Source organism: Oxyura jamaicensis, chromosome Z (genome assembly GCF_011077185.1).
Source record: "Oxyura jamaicensis isolate SHBP4307 breed ruddy duck chromosome Z, BPBGC_Ojam_1.0, whole genome shotgun sequence".
Classification (NCBI taxonomy): domain Eukaryota; kingdom Metazoa; phylum Chordata; class Aves; order Anseriformes; family Anatidae; genus Oxyura; species Oxyura jamaicensis.
Window position 1 is genome coordinate 7,807,272 of NC_048926.1, and position 18,797 is coordinate 7,826,068.

An 18,797-nucleotide genomic window follows, 5' to 3' on the forward strand; every position below is an offset into this window, starting at 1 on the left:
TTAGGGAAGCCTCTGGCATATACAGCTGTTATAAGTGAGGGACCTTCTTTCCACCCCCGGAAAGACCTTAGCAAATGGTCCATTCTGTTTATGCTACATTTGGATGATTAATGATATTGTATATTGTAACTAAATTGTACTGCTATTATCATCAGGTCACTGCTGACAACTAGATATATCATCTCTGGGGTTCATATACAGATAACAGTTTTAACTATGTGGATAAGTAAAGGCTTGATGGTGTCCTAATGCTAATGTAAATATTACCACATATTGGAAGTTGGTAATGCACCGTATATGAGGATTGCATTACACAACAGCAGCCATCGGGCAGCTGAAGCTGGTGTGACTGTTGCAACAGTGGTTTTTCTACTTTATCTTCCTTGTTAATTTTTTCCCCTCCCTAAGGATTTGGAATAATCCATCTGTAAAACATGACAACCATTTAGACTCTAAGGAACCCAGCCGCTTTCAAGCAAAACTGTAATCAAACTGATTTAGGATGTCTTGGGTGTTGGGAGGGGGGAGTTTGATTACTTCCCCACTCTCCCAGCTCCCTCCTCAATGCAGTGCTTTGAGCTGCAGCACTAAAGCAGTCCCCAGAAGAAAAGTTGCTCTTACACTATGGCTAGTTTAGTCAAGAGCAGGAGGGCTGGAAAAATAAAAAAAAAAAAAAAAAAAAAAAAAAAAAAAACAGGTTGTGAACATGTCTTTGTGTTTTGTCTCACGAGCAGATCCATGCTCCACACCATGGCAGCTGCAGGTAACCATTTGAGGGAGGAATTGTATTGAATCAAGATGAAAAATTTGAGGGAGAAAGGACTTACTGCAGAAAAATAGCATTACAGCTCCTGGCTAAAACGGAGGGTATATTGAAAAGGGTTGGAGAAGCAAAAATTCAAATTGAGCAAAGCTTCTGCCCCTTTTACTACTCATCCATCAATAACTGCCACATGTAATGTTAGGCTCAGACTAGAAATTAATTGTTCTTGCTAATATTGAGGAACCTTATTGCAGTGACTCTTATCTTCATAAATCCCAATATATACCAGGAACAAAGAATGCGGAAGTCGTTGCAGTGATACCAGCAGAAAACTGGAGCGTGATAAGAATCGGCTTTACAGGCCTTGCATTTCCATGAGTCTAATTCCCATTTCACAGGGAGGAAAACATAGCAATCTGCAGTCAAAAAAAGAAGAGACTAGCTGGATCAGAGCCCCCAGCTGATTTATACTCACAATTTCCTTCTGAGATAGCAGCAGTGGATGTGAAAAGCAAAGTCTACCAATAATTCTGTTCTCCCACCAGCATGAGAAGGGGGAGATTTTCCTAAAACCAAGAAATTACCAGAGTTGGATTTCATTGGAGAGTGATTATTTTTAAGTGGTTTGAGCTCCCCATTTCCATCATTTCAGGTAGTGCTGTGCCCCATTTTCCACAGAGGAAGGTACAGAAAAGGAGAAAGTTTTTGCACAGAAATACAGGTACAAGTACAAGTTCCCAGCTCAGCAATTACAGAACACCTTTTCTGCTAATTAAACAAGTTTCTTTTAAAGAAAGCAATCAAATAAAACAAACAAACAAACAAAAAAAGGGCAGTGACTGTTTATCTTCTTAGCTAATTTCTGGCTGCTGGAACCACTCTCTTCTTGGTAGGTTTTTACATATATTTAGAGCCTGAAAAAAAGAATTAAAAAAAAAATCACAAAGCAGATCCTAAAGAAGCCAGGGCCCTGACATATGAACTGGAAGGGAGAAGCAAAGGGATTCTCATGAAATTAGCTAATCATCACTGACCAGTGATCATTTCCCTCAACAGCCTGCACCTCCTGGACAAGGGATTCATCACCAAGACACCATGTGGGTTTCTGAGCAGGAACACCCAACATCTGTGGGTCTCAGAACAAAAAAGCAGAATTGCTCCCTCTGTTCCAATCATACAATTTCTGTAAAAAATCATTCAATTCAACAATTTAAGAGGTATAAAATAGGGACTGAGCTCTATCAATTCATTTTTATTCTGCTGATGTTCCCTTGCCCACTGTTTGCACTTATCGATCTGCAACCAAGGGAGAAGGCCAGAAACAGGGAAGAATAAAGGTAAGCCCCAAAACTGCTGCTGTTCTAGAGCAACATAAAACAACTTGAAGCTGGAGGGCAGAGAAGGGACAAGGAAGCAGAGCAGCGAGAGAAAAGGAGAAGAGAGAAAGGAAGAGCGAATTAGAGACAGAGCAAACAAGATTAAGTTTCGTCTGACTTATTGGATGTACACTAGGAAAGCAAGAGGCAGGGAGAGGAAGGGCAGAGGGAGAGAACATGAACTGCAGCAAGTTCTGTCCTGAGGCTCCATGCAATGGTTTTGTCAGAGACTCTCTGAGGCTGGTGCCACTTCATATGATGTGTAGCTTTAATGAAAGAAGGAGGGGGGGGGAGGGGGGCAGGAGCAAAGGAAAAAAAAAACAAGAGTGGCTGAGACTCTCTGTCTCTTCCTCAGTCTCCGTCTGCAGAGACCTATTGGCCATAACTCTTGCAGGGCAAATAACAAGCGTTCCCCATCCAAATGTAAGCACATTGGCACTTAATCCTATTTTATAAAGGTTATAGTTTTACATAAATCACTCGCTCTAAATGCACTTTAGTCATCCTCCTCGTGTTAAGTTTCGCTTTAAGCCTAACTAGGCAAGGAGGATTTCTCCCACTGGCCCTCTGGACATGACGCCACCAAGATTGAACTATGCTCTCCATTTTTAATATCCCTGGAGGGATTCATCTATAATGATGTCAGGGGCTAAGCCTATTCCCTTTCCAGGGCGGGTGAATTAAATCCGTCCTTCCCCTGTCTCACTCAGGTCCAACAAAACTAAAAACAAGTTGTTCGGAGAGCAGAGAAAACTGGTGATGCTTCACTTTTGATGTCTCGCTCTCTGTGCGGATTCCCTAATGTCTACTAAAGGGTGAGCTTAGTAGCCTTTTCTTCAGTGATTTCACTATCAGTCATTCCTTTAATGAAGTTTATAATAGTCTCTGAGACCTCTCCTCTCTGTCATAATGTGCTGAATTTGCCAGGGACTTTCAGGGCTATACAGGAAGGACAGACTGACAGACAGCACCACCCCTACATAGACAGACAGTGCAGTTGCTTGAAAAAGTCATTTTGTTAAGAAATCAGCTTTCAAGGTACTCACTAGCGTAATTGCTGCAAGGCATCTTTTGCCCGTTCTCATGCAGACAAATCCCTGATGAGGAAGGCGCGCACTACTTCCTCTATGTTTTCTTAACGAGTTCAGTGCTTGTTCCTAGCAGGGTTTGTGAGCAGTTGAAACGACAGGCACCCAAAGAACTTCAGGAAGCTGGACCAAGTTAAACACAATGATTTTAGAAGTACACTGCACTGGCTCCCACCTTTGCTTCCTTAGCAGGTCCGTCAGAACAGACCATGCTGCTGCAGACTCTGGAGCTTAACGTGGTACTTTGGAGTTTGAGGAAAAAATTAAAACAATTATCATGAGCAAGTGAAGGAAATAAAAGCAGAGATTCTCTGTGCAGAGGGTAATAATGAAATACTCATACACCCAGGAGAACAAAGTCCATGGGGTGTTTCTTTTTGTTTGTTTGTTCCTGTAGATGAAACCCATGCTGGTCTCTCCAAGATCACACATAACCTGATCTGGCCACTAGCCCAGCAGTTCCCAAAGAAAGCAAGACCATGACTCTTGCTGTGTTAAACATTATTTGAAACAGGGTAAGTTGAAACCTTCTAAGAAAAAAACACAGAAAAAAAAACATGTTACAGACAATCCCTACCCATGCGTGGACTGATCTACAAAGAGGACTGAGCTGACCCTCAGATGTGCAGTATGGGCTGGTAGAAAGCAAGGCTGGTTACACTAGCTTGTATCTGGCGTCACCCAAGAGACCCAGGCTGGATCATTTCTTATTCCCTGGTGCTCTTGGCATGAAGTGTCCCACTAAGAGGATTTGTCCAGCAGGTGCTATCCAACACAGTTGAACACACTGGAAAACACAGAAAACCTGAAAAGATTTTTGAACAGCAGAACTCAAGTTGTTTCAGGTAATATGGTTGAGCTATCACTGAGTATCTTTAGAGCATTTTTAATTTAAATGTCTTCTCTACCTAAACACACATTTTCATAAAATTTGAACAGTTCAGTCACTTAGATTTTTGACCTAGTCAGATTGTCTGAAAATAGATAATAAATTCAGAAATTATTGGAGGTAAGGAAAAAAAGGGATGGAGAGAGAGGCATTGACACAACCATCACATTGGCCTTGTATTCTTAATGCTATGTTAACCTTTTTCCATGGAGAGAAGGTGAGTAACATCAGCCTACAGCCAGGTTGCCCTGTTGAAGCTGTCTTGATCCCACTCCACAGAAGAGGGATTTCTGGTAGTCTGAAGAGATACAAAGCACACTGAATTTCCTGCCAGGAATCTTTTTTTTTTTTTCCTTTTTTTTAGTTTTGCACTAGGAGAGTTAATCTAGTCTTTGGGTTTAAGGTATGATTGGTGAAGTCTGGGTGTAAACAAGTGCCTCTGTCTAGCATTAGAGGAAATGCTGAGATGCAACAGGAAAGCAGGTCTTGTTCTTTCTGGCCTTTCAGCAGGTAGAAAACACCATGTTACTTCCAGTCAAAGGATGCAGAACCAAAAGTCATTGAACTAAGACAACCCCGCATAAAGATAATGCTCCACCAAATGCAGTGTCAGTATAACTTCACACACCAACTCTAATTGTAAGTCCAAATTCCAGATATGAGGAGACCTCCACATCACCAACATATACCTAGTCCTAAATGAAGCTAAGAGCATAGAGGAGATAGTCTCCTGCTTCACTGATGAAGAGTGAACTTCCCTGTAAAGAGGAAGTGCACATCTATGCACTCATTAAGCCCTCTACATCACCCTAAAATTAAACAGCTATAAAAACCTAAAAAGAGAATAATGAATTTCACCAAAAAAAAAAAAAAAAAAAAAAAAAAAAAAAAAACAAAAAAAAAAAAAAAAAAAGAAAGTCCTACTTGCCAGTCAGTGACGATTCATGCATTTGCAACTTCATGGGAAGTTCAAAGCTCCCTAGTTCTGTCACCAGTTTTGCACAGCTGGGAGAAACTCCATTTCCTTGCAATAGTAATGACATTCTACTACAAGAATAAGAATAATTTTTTCTCTCAGACAAGCAATAGAAATGATTCATAAGTTTGCTTTGTGTGATACGGTTGTGCTTAGAAAGCTCAGCTGCGATCAGTGCCCCCCAGTGCAAGGTGCTGTTCATGCTCCAACAAAAATTCCAGCTGAAAGAAACAGAAGAGAAGTCACTCACTCAAGGCCATACAGCAACTCAGCAGCCAAGGGAAAAAAATAAAAAAAAAATAAAAAAAAATGAAGTTTTTTGACCACCACCACAGTGTTCCTTGTGCTGCACCATGAACGGTGGCATTAACAAGGTCAGCAAGAATATTACATACTTATACATTTACCATCAACATCATGCAAAAGCATCTCATAACCAATATTCTTATCTTTCCCCAAGAAATTAAAAAGTGTTGTTGTTCTTAACTACATTAAATATAGGCAAAAGTTGGGGCTACAGCCACTAAATAAGTAAATAAATGTATAGATAAAAATGTCTACATCATAATTTGTAGTGCTTATGTCCCAACCTCTGATGCCCTGCTCAGTTTCTACTCAACCCCAAGCACCTGTTCCATCAGCAGAAATACTCCTTCTCTAACAAATCCATACTTTGGAGCAGGGCCCAGATCTGAGGTCTCCTCTGAGTCGCATAAATGCCCTTACCAGAGCATTATTCTCTCAGACTCTCCCTGGCCCAGAGGTAAGACACAAGAAGCAGCAAAATATCTTCATTTTTTTGCTAATGCAGCATCCAAAGCACCATCTTGGTTCTTTTTGGTGGCACATAAGTTTCAGGAGGAATGGTAGTCATTATTTCATAAAATCACTGTCACATACTTGGTGGGGTATTTGCTCACCTGTCCTGATCCAGAGTCACCACCATCACCCCTTAGCACACACCTGTCAGCTTCCCACCCTACAAAGCACATGAGATCCCCAAAACTACCCTCTTTCCAGACACATATATTAAACAAATATTCACCTGAAACATTTAGGGCCTTAAGGGTTTTTTCTGAGAATTTTTTGTTAAGATCTTCTTGGTACTAAAAACAAACAAACAAGCTAGGTCGTGGAAACACAAAGATTGTAGTTTCTCTAACAGTTGACAGAAAACATTGCTTCCTTGGAGAGAAAACTAGGCTGGGGTCAAGGAAAAAGAACCAAGGAGCTATTTTGTAAAACATTGATTTGAACCTGCCTTCTACTTAAAGCAAAAAGAGAAGAAAACAAGTCCTAAATAGGAATCAGCAAAAAACACGTTAATCTTCTCTAAGTCTACAGAGCTTTATGGTCAATGTGATCTGCTCATATTGAGGTCCTCCTGCTGAACCAGCCTAGGAGAACTTTTCTTCTCAGTGCTAAGACAGCACTGACACCCTCCCCAGGGACCTTAAAATAAATAAATAAATAAATAGTTTTATGTAGCCACAAAGTAGACACCAGGCCTGGAAGATACCTGGCCCCAAGGCATCATGGTGCTTAACCATGAGGTGCTTAACCATGAGATGCTTAACCTCTTCACACTTCTGGGAAGGTAGCAGCCAGGCAATTGTCTTTACTACAAAAGGGCTTTCTAATGTTACTTCTAAGAAACAACAAGTTATTTCCTGAAAATTGCTCTTGTCCCCATTAGGATTACCTAAAGACAGCTGCACATAATGGAGACAAAAGAGGTTTCTTGCATGTAGATGGGAGAGTCATTGCACCTGTTTTGCACAAAAATGAAGGCTGACCTTGCCAGGTTCCTTTGCAAAGCTCTGCTCCCGTCCCTGATGGCCCTTCAGGCTGAAGTGGTTCCACCTGGGGACAGGAGCTCGTTGGGAGATCAGGCTAGGTTCCCAGATGGTGTAAATTAGATTGCTTTACCGGAGTCAATGAAGCTAGTCCCTTACAGCTGAGAGGTTGTCGTGGGGGCAGGGTTTTTTTTGTTTGCTTTGTTTTGTTTTGTTTTTCTTTTCTTTCTTTCTTCTTCTCTCCCCCCTTTCCCTTCCCCAACTCCATGAACTATGCAAAAAAAGTTTGTGAAAAAAAGTTTCTCTCCAGAATTTCTATGTGAAGGGATGACCTGTGCATTTTGATGATTTTATAGAGCTACATCTTTAAAGCTCCTTAGGTGTTAAACCTGTTACTGAAATCTCTTTGGAGGGAAATACCTGGCTCTGATTGTTGGACTTGGCTCTCAGTTGCAAAGTGAGTACTTTGTTTCTTCATTTATGAATATATGCTTGTATCCTAAGTGCACCTAGATCTGTAGTTTCCTAACTTCTTTCAACTAGGAAGAATGGGGCTTTTGGAAGAACAGGGGCTTCCATTGGAAAGCTAGACCTATTGGATGGTAACTTTTTTAACTGTTAAAGTATTCATAAGCTTTGAAATTCGGTTTAAATAGAAGCAATCAAGATATCAGAAGAGTTTGTGAGCGGAAAAGTCACTGCTCTTTTACTAATAGTAGCGTTTAAAAAGCCTGTTTCCTAACGCTGCCTCTACTTACTTCTCATCCATTAAATTTTTATCAGAAGTTAACAGAATCTGAGAAGACCATATCAATGAAACAAATGAAATAACTTCTGCTTATAAGCTTGGTAGACTTGCTTATTCTTTAGGTCTTTCCAACTTTTCTACTACTGCTGTTTCTACTTGAATTTCCTTGAGAGGGGAAAAAAGGTTTGTTTGTTTGTTTTTCAAGAAAAGAATACACTAAAAAAAAAAAATCACCCCCACCCTTTTTTTTTATTATTATTATTATTAGAAAAAAAAATAGAAATCATATCAAGTGCCTACTGAGATCACTTAAGTAGTCTTCCCAATAGCTTATTAATTGTTTATATTTAATTTCCCCTAAAGACACTTGCAAAAGCAATTTACTCAAAAAATGGAGGCACACAAGTTCAGGATAACTCCACAAGCATCTCATAATAGCATCTAAACTATCCCCCAATGTCCTTTCTTTTATCATTTCTTTCCCCCAAGCTGTATCTTGTTAAGGTTTCCCTTCAGTGAGAGCACTTTTCTAGCCTGCTTTTTTTTTTTTTTTTTTGGGGGGGTGGGGTGACCCTTAAAAATGAGGGACAGAAGTATTGCAAAGGCCCTAAAGGGTCCATTTTGCAGTAGGTAGTAGGCTACTAAATCTCCTTGTTCCAGATGGTGAGTATCCTTAGTTCTTGTTTGTGAGCTTTGAGTTGGATTGTGTGTTCTCAAACAAAGCTAGGTATGTCTTTTTTTTATTATTCATTTAAAGCTTAGAAGTTCTGTTTTTCTTTCCTAGCTATTTTTTTTTTCCTGAAAATTGTTCCAACCCACCTCCCTAACAAATCATCTCTGAGCAGACTTCAAACATAGAAGCTTTTTGTTTTCTGAAAGCTATAGATAGACCTGTTCTTGCACAGTAGGTTGAAAGTAATTCTCATTAATACAATATGTTAAATCCTGATCTTGAAAAGACTTTGATGTGTAGGTTTAGGAGCTCTTCAACTTGGGATCTATCTGTTAAGAAGCACTTGTTTGGGACGATGAGGTTTGTGTATTAGGGCCTAGAACTGTTAATTTAAACACGGGTAATAAGAGAAGTTATTCCCATATGTAATCCTATATATAGGACTACACTTCCAGGCTTCTACTCTTACCTATGCAACTGTTTTACTCCTAAATCCCAATGCCCCATTCCTGCACAGTTCTGGGGCACTGTTTACTCCCTCTAGGATGTTAATAAGCCTCACTGGCAAGGAACAGAGCATTAGTCTTTGATGGGTAGGTAGATTAAATATGCACGTATAATAGTAAATATTTATTTAGGTACCTGAGCTATTCTGATTAATGGCTGCATTTTTCTTTTAAACGATTTGAGTACTTTTTAATGACAATTAATTAGTATTTATGGTGTGATTATTTAATTTATTTCACTCTTCTGCTGCTAGTGCAGTCAGAGAAGCTGGAAACTCCAGGTTTTTACAGTTTTTTAAGGTTGGTAAATATTAGTTTGCTACTGTCTTTTGTGTGCCTGGGGATGCACAAGCCAGCATGTCTCTGCTCTATTTCCTAGCACTTATTTACCAGCAGCACAACTACCATCCAGGGAAATAGGACTCTGATCCTGCAAGCACTTCATGAAGTTTTTTAACTTTAAGTACACAAATAAACTTGTCGTGGTCAGCAATGGCACAAGGATTACATGCATAAGTTTCCAGGATTGGGACCTATAGGTCTCTCTAGTGACCTGCTTAGCTTGCAGTAATAACAGGGCAGCTCTCAGTAGACTATGAGAGAGGTACTTAATGCCATACTTTGGCTTTGTAGACCCTATGCAAACAGTGGTAATGTGATTTATTTTTGCTCTGAATTGTTGAAGTGCAGAAAAAACAGACAAGTCCCTTTTGAAAAAGGAGACAACCCCTCTGGATCAGTTGTGTTAGGTGTCCACTGCAGAAGTGATGTGCAAGAGGTTATAGAGATCCACGACTCGTTTTGCCTGAAAGGTCAACTCTGATGGCTGCAGGCATCTGTTTCTTGGAATGCCTCTGCAGGAATCTTGTCTGGACTGTTCAGCCTAGAAAGCATCTCCAGTGTCATTATCCTTGCAAAAATAAAGTGGGATTAGAATCCATTATTGCTACTGCATTGCATGGGGATCTGGAAACCAGATGGGTTTGCTGTTGGTCACATAAGCACTTTGAACTCTCCCTTAGCCTGAGGACTGCTCTGGCAATTTGCATTGCTTTTGGGTTTGTAAGTGAGACCAATATGGTAGGAGGTGAAAACTTTGGAGAGCTTACTCTTGATTCCAAACTGGGGTGAGATAGCTTTAGAGACTCAGGGTTCCTTAGGCAATCTGATTAGAAGCTGCTAGCAGCCAGAGAAAATCTTTTTGTCTACTTGCAAAAAGTAACGAGCGGCTCAGTACCTTGACTGGGTCAGGCTGAGTTTGAGTTTGAGGCTATCAACTCACTGACTTGATGGGAGAGGCTTAATGCCAAGGGATAAATCCTGCATGGACAGATCCCTTGTTCTCATCCCCTGCACTCCCCTCCCTACAAAGCCCAGAGTCAAAGCAAAGCAAACAGATGGGGAGAAATAAGATTAGTTTCAGAGCCACCAGAAATCCAAACGATATTCCATCATGGGTTCTAGGCCAGCACACTAATTTATCGAGTGCGCAGCACTACTGGAAGTGGCCCGGTGTGCTAACTCGGCAATAGATCATGATAAAAAATGTAAGTGATCCGTTATCGCCAGGTTAATGCGCTTTACTATGCAACTCTGCCAGCTCGACAGAAACATCATTACATAATGATAATGATGCTCCACAAACAGAAGCTGGAGGAGGGGGAGAGGAAATGAGACCTCAAACTCTGGGATAGCACAGAAATTCCTCCGCAAAAAGTGTTGAGCTTTCTGTTCATTTAAAAAATTAAAAAAAAAGAAACTGAAGCAAGTCAAGTCTCGAAAAGCAAAGATGTTAAGGAATCATTAGTTCAAAGTAATGAATGCTTTTTTTTCCAGTTCATCTGCCTGATTAGGAGTGTTGATAACCATGAAATTCACCAGATACTCGCTATTGTTTCATTTCTCAAGAGCTGACAGGGCTGTTCAGATCTGGATGCACTTTGCTGATAATGTGGATGAATCAAAAAACAGTCTTCCTGCCTGGCACATGGGCTCCTGCAAGCTTGAAAGAGACTGATGTAGACAGGCAGGAGGAAGAATGTGGAGGTGCATGCTGCACACAATGCCTGGGACATGAATGTAGGGGGAACAAAGTGAGTGCAAGAGGCAGGAAGGGCTTTGGGTGCTGAGGTGGCACTGTAAATGGGGAGAACAAAAATAAGAGTAGGGGAGTGTAGTAATGATGGAGTGTGTGTGAGCTGAGGGTGAGGGATTGTGCACAGGCAGTGTCCTTGGTTATTGGGAACAGAGACCTGGCATGTGAAGAGGACTATGTGTGTGATGGCAAGCAAGCACATTGCCACATCCCAGGTGCTGTGCAGGCATGGGATGATAAGTGATGGGCTCATATGAGAGGTGGCACAACAGTGGTGCTGGGGAAAGGAGCATGAAAAAAAATCATTGCATGAGCAGAAGCCAGGAGAAAGTTCTGTCTCGGCCATTCTTCCCCTGTATCAGTCCCTAGGTGACCTAGGAGACCTCAGTCCCTCAGAAATTGCACTGCTTTACCTATTTTTTGTTTTTCATCCTTTGGGTGTGACATGTTTGTCTCTGGCACTGTGGAAAGCTCTTGCAGTTGGTATGCTTGCCTGGGTATTTTTAGCAGGTGCTTTGCATTATAAATCCTGCTGGCTTTAACACTGCTGGGTAGACTTGGTAGAATTTACCTTTGGTTTAACAAGAAATAGGAGCTGACTCAGGGATTAAGGTGTGTCAAGTCAACACAAATAAAAAAGAAAGCAGGGGAGGATTATTCAGAGATGAATGCAACACAAGAGCTGAGTGTTAATTGTGAGAATGGTGCAGAGGAAGAGGAAATGAAACCTCCTTTATTCCTCTGCCCCTGAAGGTACAACTCATGTCTTGGGGTCAGCACTGGCAACGCATCCTGTTGGGATGCGTCTCTGTAGTTTGCAGGGATTGCAGCCCTTTCTGCAGAGCTTGTTTATTGCTCAGGTTTTTGAGTTGCACCTCTTAGCTCAGGAAGTTCCTGCTTTGGTTCCTAGATGGAAGGCAAGGTGGCAGCCCTCCATTGCATCTCATGGTGCACAGCTGCTGTGCAGCGTGGATGTGAGCAGATGTTGGATGCTGACAGGACACATTGGGAGAGGTTTTATTTGACATGGATTTCCTACTCGAGCAGCAGGGTTGCCCTTACAGGCTCCAAAAAACTTGAAACAGTTTTAGTGCTTCAAACTTTTAGTGCTTTGAACTTCTCCATGCAAATCTGTGGCTGGTAGGGAGGATGCTGTTGAACAAACATCAGTTTATGTGAGAGGGAAGTATTGGTGGCTGCAAGGCAATAGTGATGTGCTATCACTGGAGAGAAAAAAAAAAAAAAAAAAAAGGTGTGGGGGGTGTTGGTCTTCCCTGGCCACTCACTGCTTTTTTTTTTTTTTTTTAAGACATAAAAGACCCTGAGGATTTCAACACATGAACTAATTTTAAACCTTCTCTTTCCTGATGGTTAAAAGGGTTATTCTGTTTAAACTGCTGGGGTTCATACTTCTGCAATATAGTAAAGGCTCAGTGCTTTATCTTTCAATGAGCATAGGGTAAAGCTACATTGTGGCGTTATCTCTTGTTTAGCGTAGAATCTGTATGTTGGAGGAAGGCCACTATCAGACCCTTTAGGCTTTCATGTTGCTCTGTTTATATCCCCCACTTTCTGGCCAGTGTCAGGTTTTGGACAGAAGATAACAGAAGTAAAGATGCCTCAGTGTTTTTTATCCTCTTTGCTCCTGTTCTACCTGTGCCCTGCCCTTGTCAGGAGTAAACAGCTATAACAGACCTTGAAACAATAAATTTCATAGCCTCAGGTTGGTTTCCTATGAATTATTGTCCTCATTGAAAATCTCTATTTCCCTTCAATTCTTTTCCTACTGACAAGAAGATCTGAGGATTAATTTAGAAGGAGATAATGAGAGTGGTTGTATGTGCACATGGACATGTACACGTTCTCTCAAGGTAGTGTAAAAATTGTGATTAGGTGTTTAGATTAGTTATGCCTCAAATTTCTAATTAAAATTAGATGTTTGTAGTGCTAGTCACAGCATTTCCACACAAAAGCAAAGCACTGCTCCTGCCACTGTCAACTGGTAGAAACCTCTGATTAAAAAGAGCTGAGGAAGGTAAGGATGATGGGGTGAGGGCTGCAAAATGCATTAAAGTCAGAACAGGACAATTGGGTTAGTTGTTGTATCCCTTTGTTGTGAGTGTTGTGTTGCAGACCAGGAGTGGCATTGCTTCATGCTGCTTGTGTGGAGTCCTAGCAAGCACCAGGGTGGAGATGAAGAAAGATTTAGTTGCCAGACTTTTAAGCTCTATTCTATGAACACTGAAGTGTGAGTTGCTGTGCACCAGGTCACTGTATGTGTCTGCTGTTTGGACTTGTGTGGCTATGGTGTAGGGCCATGTAGGTGCTGTGCCATAGTCAAAACAATTTGAAATTCTGTTTTCATGAAGGTTGTGCTTCTGAATTCCCTACACCATGTATCTGAGTGGGATGGCACTGTGTGGGGCTGAGGTGCCCTCACAGGGTTAAGGACAACTGCCATCCTCTCTGTTAATTCATTTAATTCCTCTCCTGGGTTAAATTTAGCCCTGCTGCTTGGAACCTTCTCCTCACGAGCCTCAGGGAAGGCATTCCAAAAATGCCTTCAGAGACCGACCTTTTTTTTTTTTTTATTTTTTAAATATATATACATATTTAAAAAAAATATTAAAAAAATAAAAAATAAAAAAATAAAATCATTTTATGTAAGAAAATCAAATAATGAGTGGAAACTTTTGATTTCCCTCTCCACCTCCAACCCCATGGTGCCAAGAAGAGAGAGGAGGAAGGATGATGCTGGTGCCAATGGAATATGAAGCCCCTATCATTGTGCTTGAAAACTAAACCAATGAAATTCTCAGTCATACAAAATGCTTTATATCTGATCTTTCACTGTAAATGTCATAGAAAGAAAGGATCTCTCTGATATTTCAAGGAGCAGCAAAGTCTGTGATGACATGCTGGTATCAAAATTTGCATATTTATTATAGATAAGCTGTCAAAATGTATGTTGTCAATTTCACCTTATACTCAGAATTTAATGATGCACATAAAGGACAGAAAATCTTTAATATTAATATTAATATGATTTTAGATTATAAGACTTCATTGTGGATATCAATCACCTAACCCTTAAGGACATGTCACTCAAGTTGATATAGTTTATAGAAAATTAATGTAATCCATTCTTTATGATCTATTGCAGGATCAGAGGGTTCAGGAGGTGGGATGGGGGGTGTAGGCAGAGGGCTGGCTTGTTAGTTTGCCATGCTTCCTTAGGTACACTAAGTTCCTTGAGTACGTTAACTGACCTGGGACATGTTTGTCTTTCCTGTAACTCTTTAGGCATTGTACAAACTCTAATTCAAAGGAGAGTTTCCTGTTTTGTTGATGGCCATGGATTGTGTCAGTGCTTGCATGAGCAGATTATGTTTAACTAACAAGACCTATTGGAGAAATATTTTGCTTCCACTTCCTACTGAATAGTTGTAGAGGGGATGGGCATTACAGCTTCCAAGTGTCTGAAGAGGAAGAGTGTTTGGGAGAGTAGCTGAGTAGTGTAAGTATCTCCTGTGGCTGGAGGTAGCTGCAGGATTGTGGCCTTTTTTTTTTTTTTTTAAAAAAAAAAAAAAAAAAAAAAAAAGCTGAAGCTGAGATTTTTCTTAAACTCATCTCTTAATAAAAGTCAGTAGTGCTTGCAGGAAAGCCTTACAAATAGAGGGCTTGCCACTTTCATCTCTTCCTGATCTTGCAGAAGGTCCATTCATTCAAAACATCAGGTTGAAACTGTTGCTAGCACTCCTTTGCAACTTTCCTATGACTGAAAGAAATAACTTGGTTAAAATGGTATTGGACTAGTTCCAAGTTTTGTGGGGGCAGAAGTTCAATGCCCTAACAATGCTGTTCCTCCTGGTGTACTGCTGGATCATAGCTCTGTCCTCTTGCTCCTTTGTTGGCCTTATGTTCAGACTGTAACTGTGGTGGGGCATGACATCTTTCATGGAACCATTCAGTGCCCTATTTCTTGTTTCCCATCCATACTGTAGTGTAGCCTGCTGAATTCCTCCTGCAGCTCCTCCACCTGCTGCCTGACTCCATCAGAGCACACCTTGCAGAGGTGGAGCTCACACCCTCTTCCACACAGCAGTGTGGTCTGTGGACTTTCCAGCCCTGAACAGCACCTTCCCTGAGAGGGAGAGCTGTCTAGGTGATGACCTCCGCTTATTCCATGCTGGGGAGATAGCTCCTGGCTGCTGCAGACTGCAGCCATCATCTGATCTTTCCCACTGTGCTCCTAACCATCTCACGGCACATCGGTCAGATCTCCTAATTTCCTGCAGATCTGAGCCTGCTGGTTAGATTTGGACAAGCAACAGGTGGGTGATGGCACCTTAGGAACAGAAAATGGCTGTGCACACCCTGGTGACAGCCATGTTGTGGGGCCAATTCCAGCTGCTTCAGTCTATGTGGTCCAGGCCTCGCGTTCAGCCCGACCTTCTCCCACCTGCTTTCTTGTGCTCAGTCCCCTTTTGGAGGGAAACAATTGATACTAAGCATCTCTGTGACCCTAGGACGCAAAGCTAGATAACACCCACTTTTACCTTCCCTGTGTAAGCTGTAAGTTCTTTGAGAGCATCCCTGAGTTTGGGGAGCATCCCTGAGCTCTGCCCCTGCCATGGGACAGGGGAGAAGGAGGTGTGATGCAGAAGTTCAAGCCTGAAGTGAAGGTGGCACAGCTCTTTCCTCTTTCCACATCATAATACCTGCAGCAGACAGGTAGGGGAGCTCTTATATTCAGCATGTGGAAGTACTTGAAAACCCTGGCTATGAAGACTGGATCAATGTGGTTAGTTATTGCTGGGGTTTATACACAAACATACTCCTATTTCTGAGAAAGACAGTCTGCACAAGTTCAATAAATCAAAATAAAAAAAAAAAAAAAAAAAAAAAGAAATTGGGAAATGGGGGGGGGGGGTTGGGGGTGGGTTGGGTTGGAAAAAAAAAAAAAAAGAAAAAAAAAGAAAAAAAAAAAAACACCTGTGGTGGTAGTGCTTTAAAAACACCTTCCTTTCATCATGGCTTTTGATGGAGCTGAGTTTCCACAGATCCTGTGATAGCAGCATGGTGGTTTGTCAGATATTGGGTAGTGTTGCATCTTGTTGCATTCATTTATACCTAAGTGAATTGATAAATGAGCATCCTGAGTGTGTTTCCTTCTTTCAAATAGCACCAATGTTTTAGTAGTACAGCCTCCTCTGTGCCTTGGCAAAATGCTGAATTGGGAGATCTTCCCAATGTGCCTCTAGAGCAACTGTGAAAACAATACATTTCACATCACCTAATTTTGACTGCTGTTTACCTTTATTATTATTATTATTATTTTCTTTACCCCTCCCTGCCTCTTTTCTCCTGTTTTTACATATTTAGGCCACTTACTCATCTGTGTCACTCTCATCTATTTCCTGTAGGCTTCCTGCATAGTATTATAAGCAACAAAATAACCTAATCAGCCAAACACGTGTGCTTTTTCTTGCCTTGTGCATTTTCTCCTAGTTGTATCTGTTTATCTCCCTGTCTCCAATATCTGCTTTTATCTATTAGTATGTCTTCTTTCCCATGTTTTATCCGTTAATACCTCTTGTTCAGCTGAGGATAAACTCAGTAATAATTGCACTATAAAATGAAGAGTACACTACATGTCTCTTATTGCTCAGGGGTCTGTTAATTGGAATTTATAAAGTTCAATAAACAGTAATCCAATAAGACCTAAACTCTTATTCATTTATCTTAGAGGTAATATCCAGGCTGCCAGCAGCAAGCTCGAAGTGGCTGAGCTGCAAGCCTTGGTCACACATGCAGAATGAATTTGTCTTTTTTACCTCTGTAGCAGGTATGAGCAACCTTGAGCCTCCCAGCAGCTATATTGCCTTGGTGGATCCTGATGGTGGGAGATGTTTTTGTCAGTCTGGGACGCTTTGAAGGAATGTGGTAATAAGTAACTCATGTAAAGTGGGAGATACTGTTTTCCCTTGTGTCTGGGCCTGGCTAGGAGATCCATGTGAAGCTACTCAGGCCTGTGAATATAGGCATTATTTTCTGTTGGACACTGAACTTAGAGCTATTTAAAATGCAGTTTTTTTCAACCTCTGGATTCTGCCTTCTTCAGTGTTATCTATCTACGGGTAGTATCCACTCCCTTCACTTATGCCTAAAGTATTGTTTATGAATAACACTGTGCATTACTTTCTGGTTTTCAAATTGGCCTATATTTTAGTGGAGGATCAGAACACCAATAAGTTGATATTTTCTAGCATTGAGCTGCAAATTCTGCACATGCTAATAGTGGGTTCCCTGCAATCCACTATGGTACCAGCCAGTGCCAGAGTACAGAAGTCACTGATAAGGTACTGTTAGGGAGTACAATGCAGATATGGGGTGAGATAGCACCTGGTTTCAGTGCCTCTTGTTGACTAATATGGGGCAGGTTTCATAGCCCTGCATTTTCATAGCGAACAATTAAGTGTTGTGTAATACAGTCCCTGCGGATGTTGTGCCAAATATATCTTGGTGATAATGAAATTTAAATGGCAACATATTGACTGGACAGGATAAACAGATAACATGATACCTGATTATTGGATTAGTGCATCAGTTTGGGAGCAAAAAGCAGTAGGAGTTGAAAGTGTTTTACAGGGGATGCTGGGAATTGTAGGCAAATCAGAGGAGGTGTCTGGCTGAGTTGCTATAAGACTGTTGAAGAGTAGTAAGACCCCTAGCTGAAAAATAGGGGAAAAAAATCTGCAAGACAACCTTTTCTGAAAGTTTTCTGATTTTCCCTATTACAATTTTGGTCTTTCAAGCTGAGTATGTAGATAAACATGTCTAGAAAACCCCTCAGATTTAAAAAATAAATAAATAATAATAAAAAAAATGTATTTCCCCAGAAACCTCTGGTAAACCTTTCCAGAATGCAGCAGTGTCTTTGCTCCTGTGAAGTGGTTGTTGTAGAGCTGATAGAGGAATCCTGGACTAGAGATTATATGGCTGAGATGAAGGTTGGGAGTCTCATTGTTTCCTAGCTCTTCTGCAGCTTCAAGCAAGGCATTGTTAGCTCTTCACTAGAAAAATGAGCCTAATGCTGGTGGCTTCCATTATTAGAAGTGCCCCTAATGCTTTTGCAGTATTGAGTTACCTAGATGCTCAAAAAAATGTTTGATCTTTGTCCCATGGCATTTCCATCTCTGCTTCTGAAGGCTGGATTTGTCCTGGGTATGCCTGTTTATATCTTGAAACGGGTTAATAACATCCTTTTTAGATTTTAAAGTAGTGCTGTTATGGCAGTGGTTTCTACATCATTACCTATGCACCGCAGAACTCAGTATGTTTATTCCTTTAAAATAGGTCTTTTTTATTTTTAGCTCTTTCCCTAGCCTAAGCTTATCTCACTTGACATGCTCACCTTTGTTTGACTCCTAGAGTAGTTACTCATGACACGTTGGTTGAAGATGACTAAGATGTTAGGTGTCTCTCGAATCCTGATCTCAAAAGAGGGTAGATGAGGTACTGAGAAAGAAGAAAAAAGTGATCAAACAGTGAAAAATTGTGTTTTTTGTATGGAACACCTGGAAATTAGATGAGAGTTATGGGACTGTGATCACAGTCTATAAGATCCAAAATACTTTGAAGAAGGAGAGCACAGAACTGTCATTCCTGTTCCCTCACAGCCTCATATAATGCCTTTTTCTTGTTGCAATATTAGATGAATAGCTAAAAAGCTACAGTCATTCCTTACGAAATTGGTAGTTGAAGAATACAGTTCTCTGCTGCAGAACAATGGGGTTGGCAGGAGTTCTACAGCAAAGTGTCTGGGCAAATATTCAGGCAACACCACTCAAGGGTTTTTAGTCCCAGGCCACTACCTTGGGGTCA

General features: G+C 41.0%; 1 protein-coding gene and 1 long non-coding RNA gene across 10 annotated transcripts in view; one reads left to right on the plus strand and one right to left on the minus strand.

The window, feature by feature from the left end:
• CELF4 (CUGBP Elav-like family member 4) overlaps positions 1-18,797 on the plus strand; it is a 671,901-nt gene that overhangs the window by 33,308 nt on the left and 619,796 nt on the right. The gene's annotated exons all lie outside the window — the stretch shown is intronic.
• LOC118155665 lies at positions 3,596-4,994 on the minus strand. The gene is made up of 2 exons (XR_004745944.1): positions 4,800-4,994; positions 3,596-4,364 (listed from the first exon to the last, which is right to left on the minus strand). It is a non-coding gene; the product is annotated as an uncharacterized LOC118155665 (long non-coding RNA).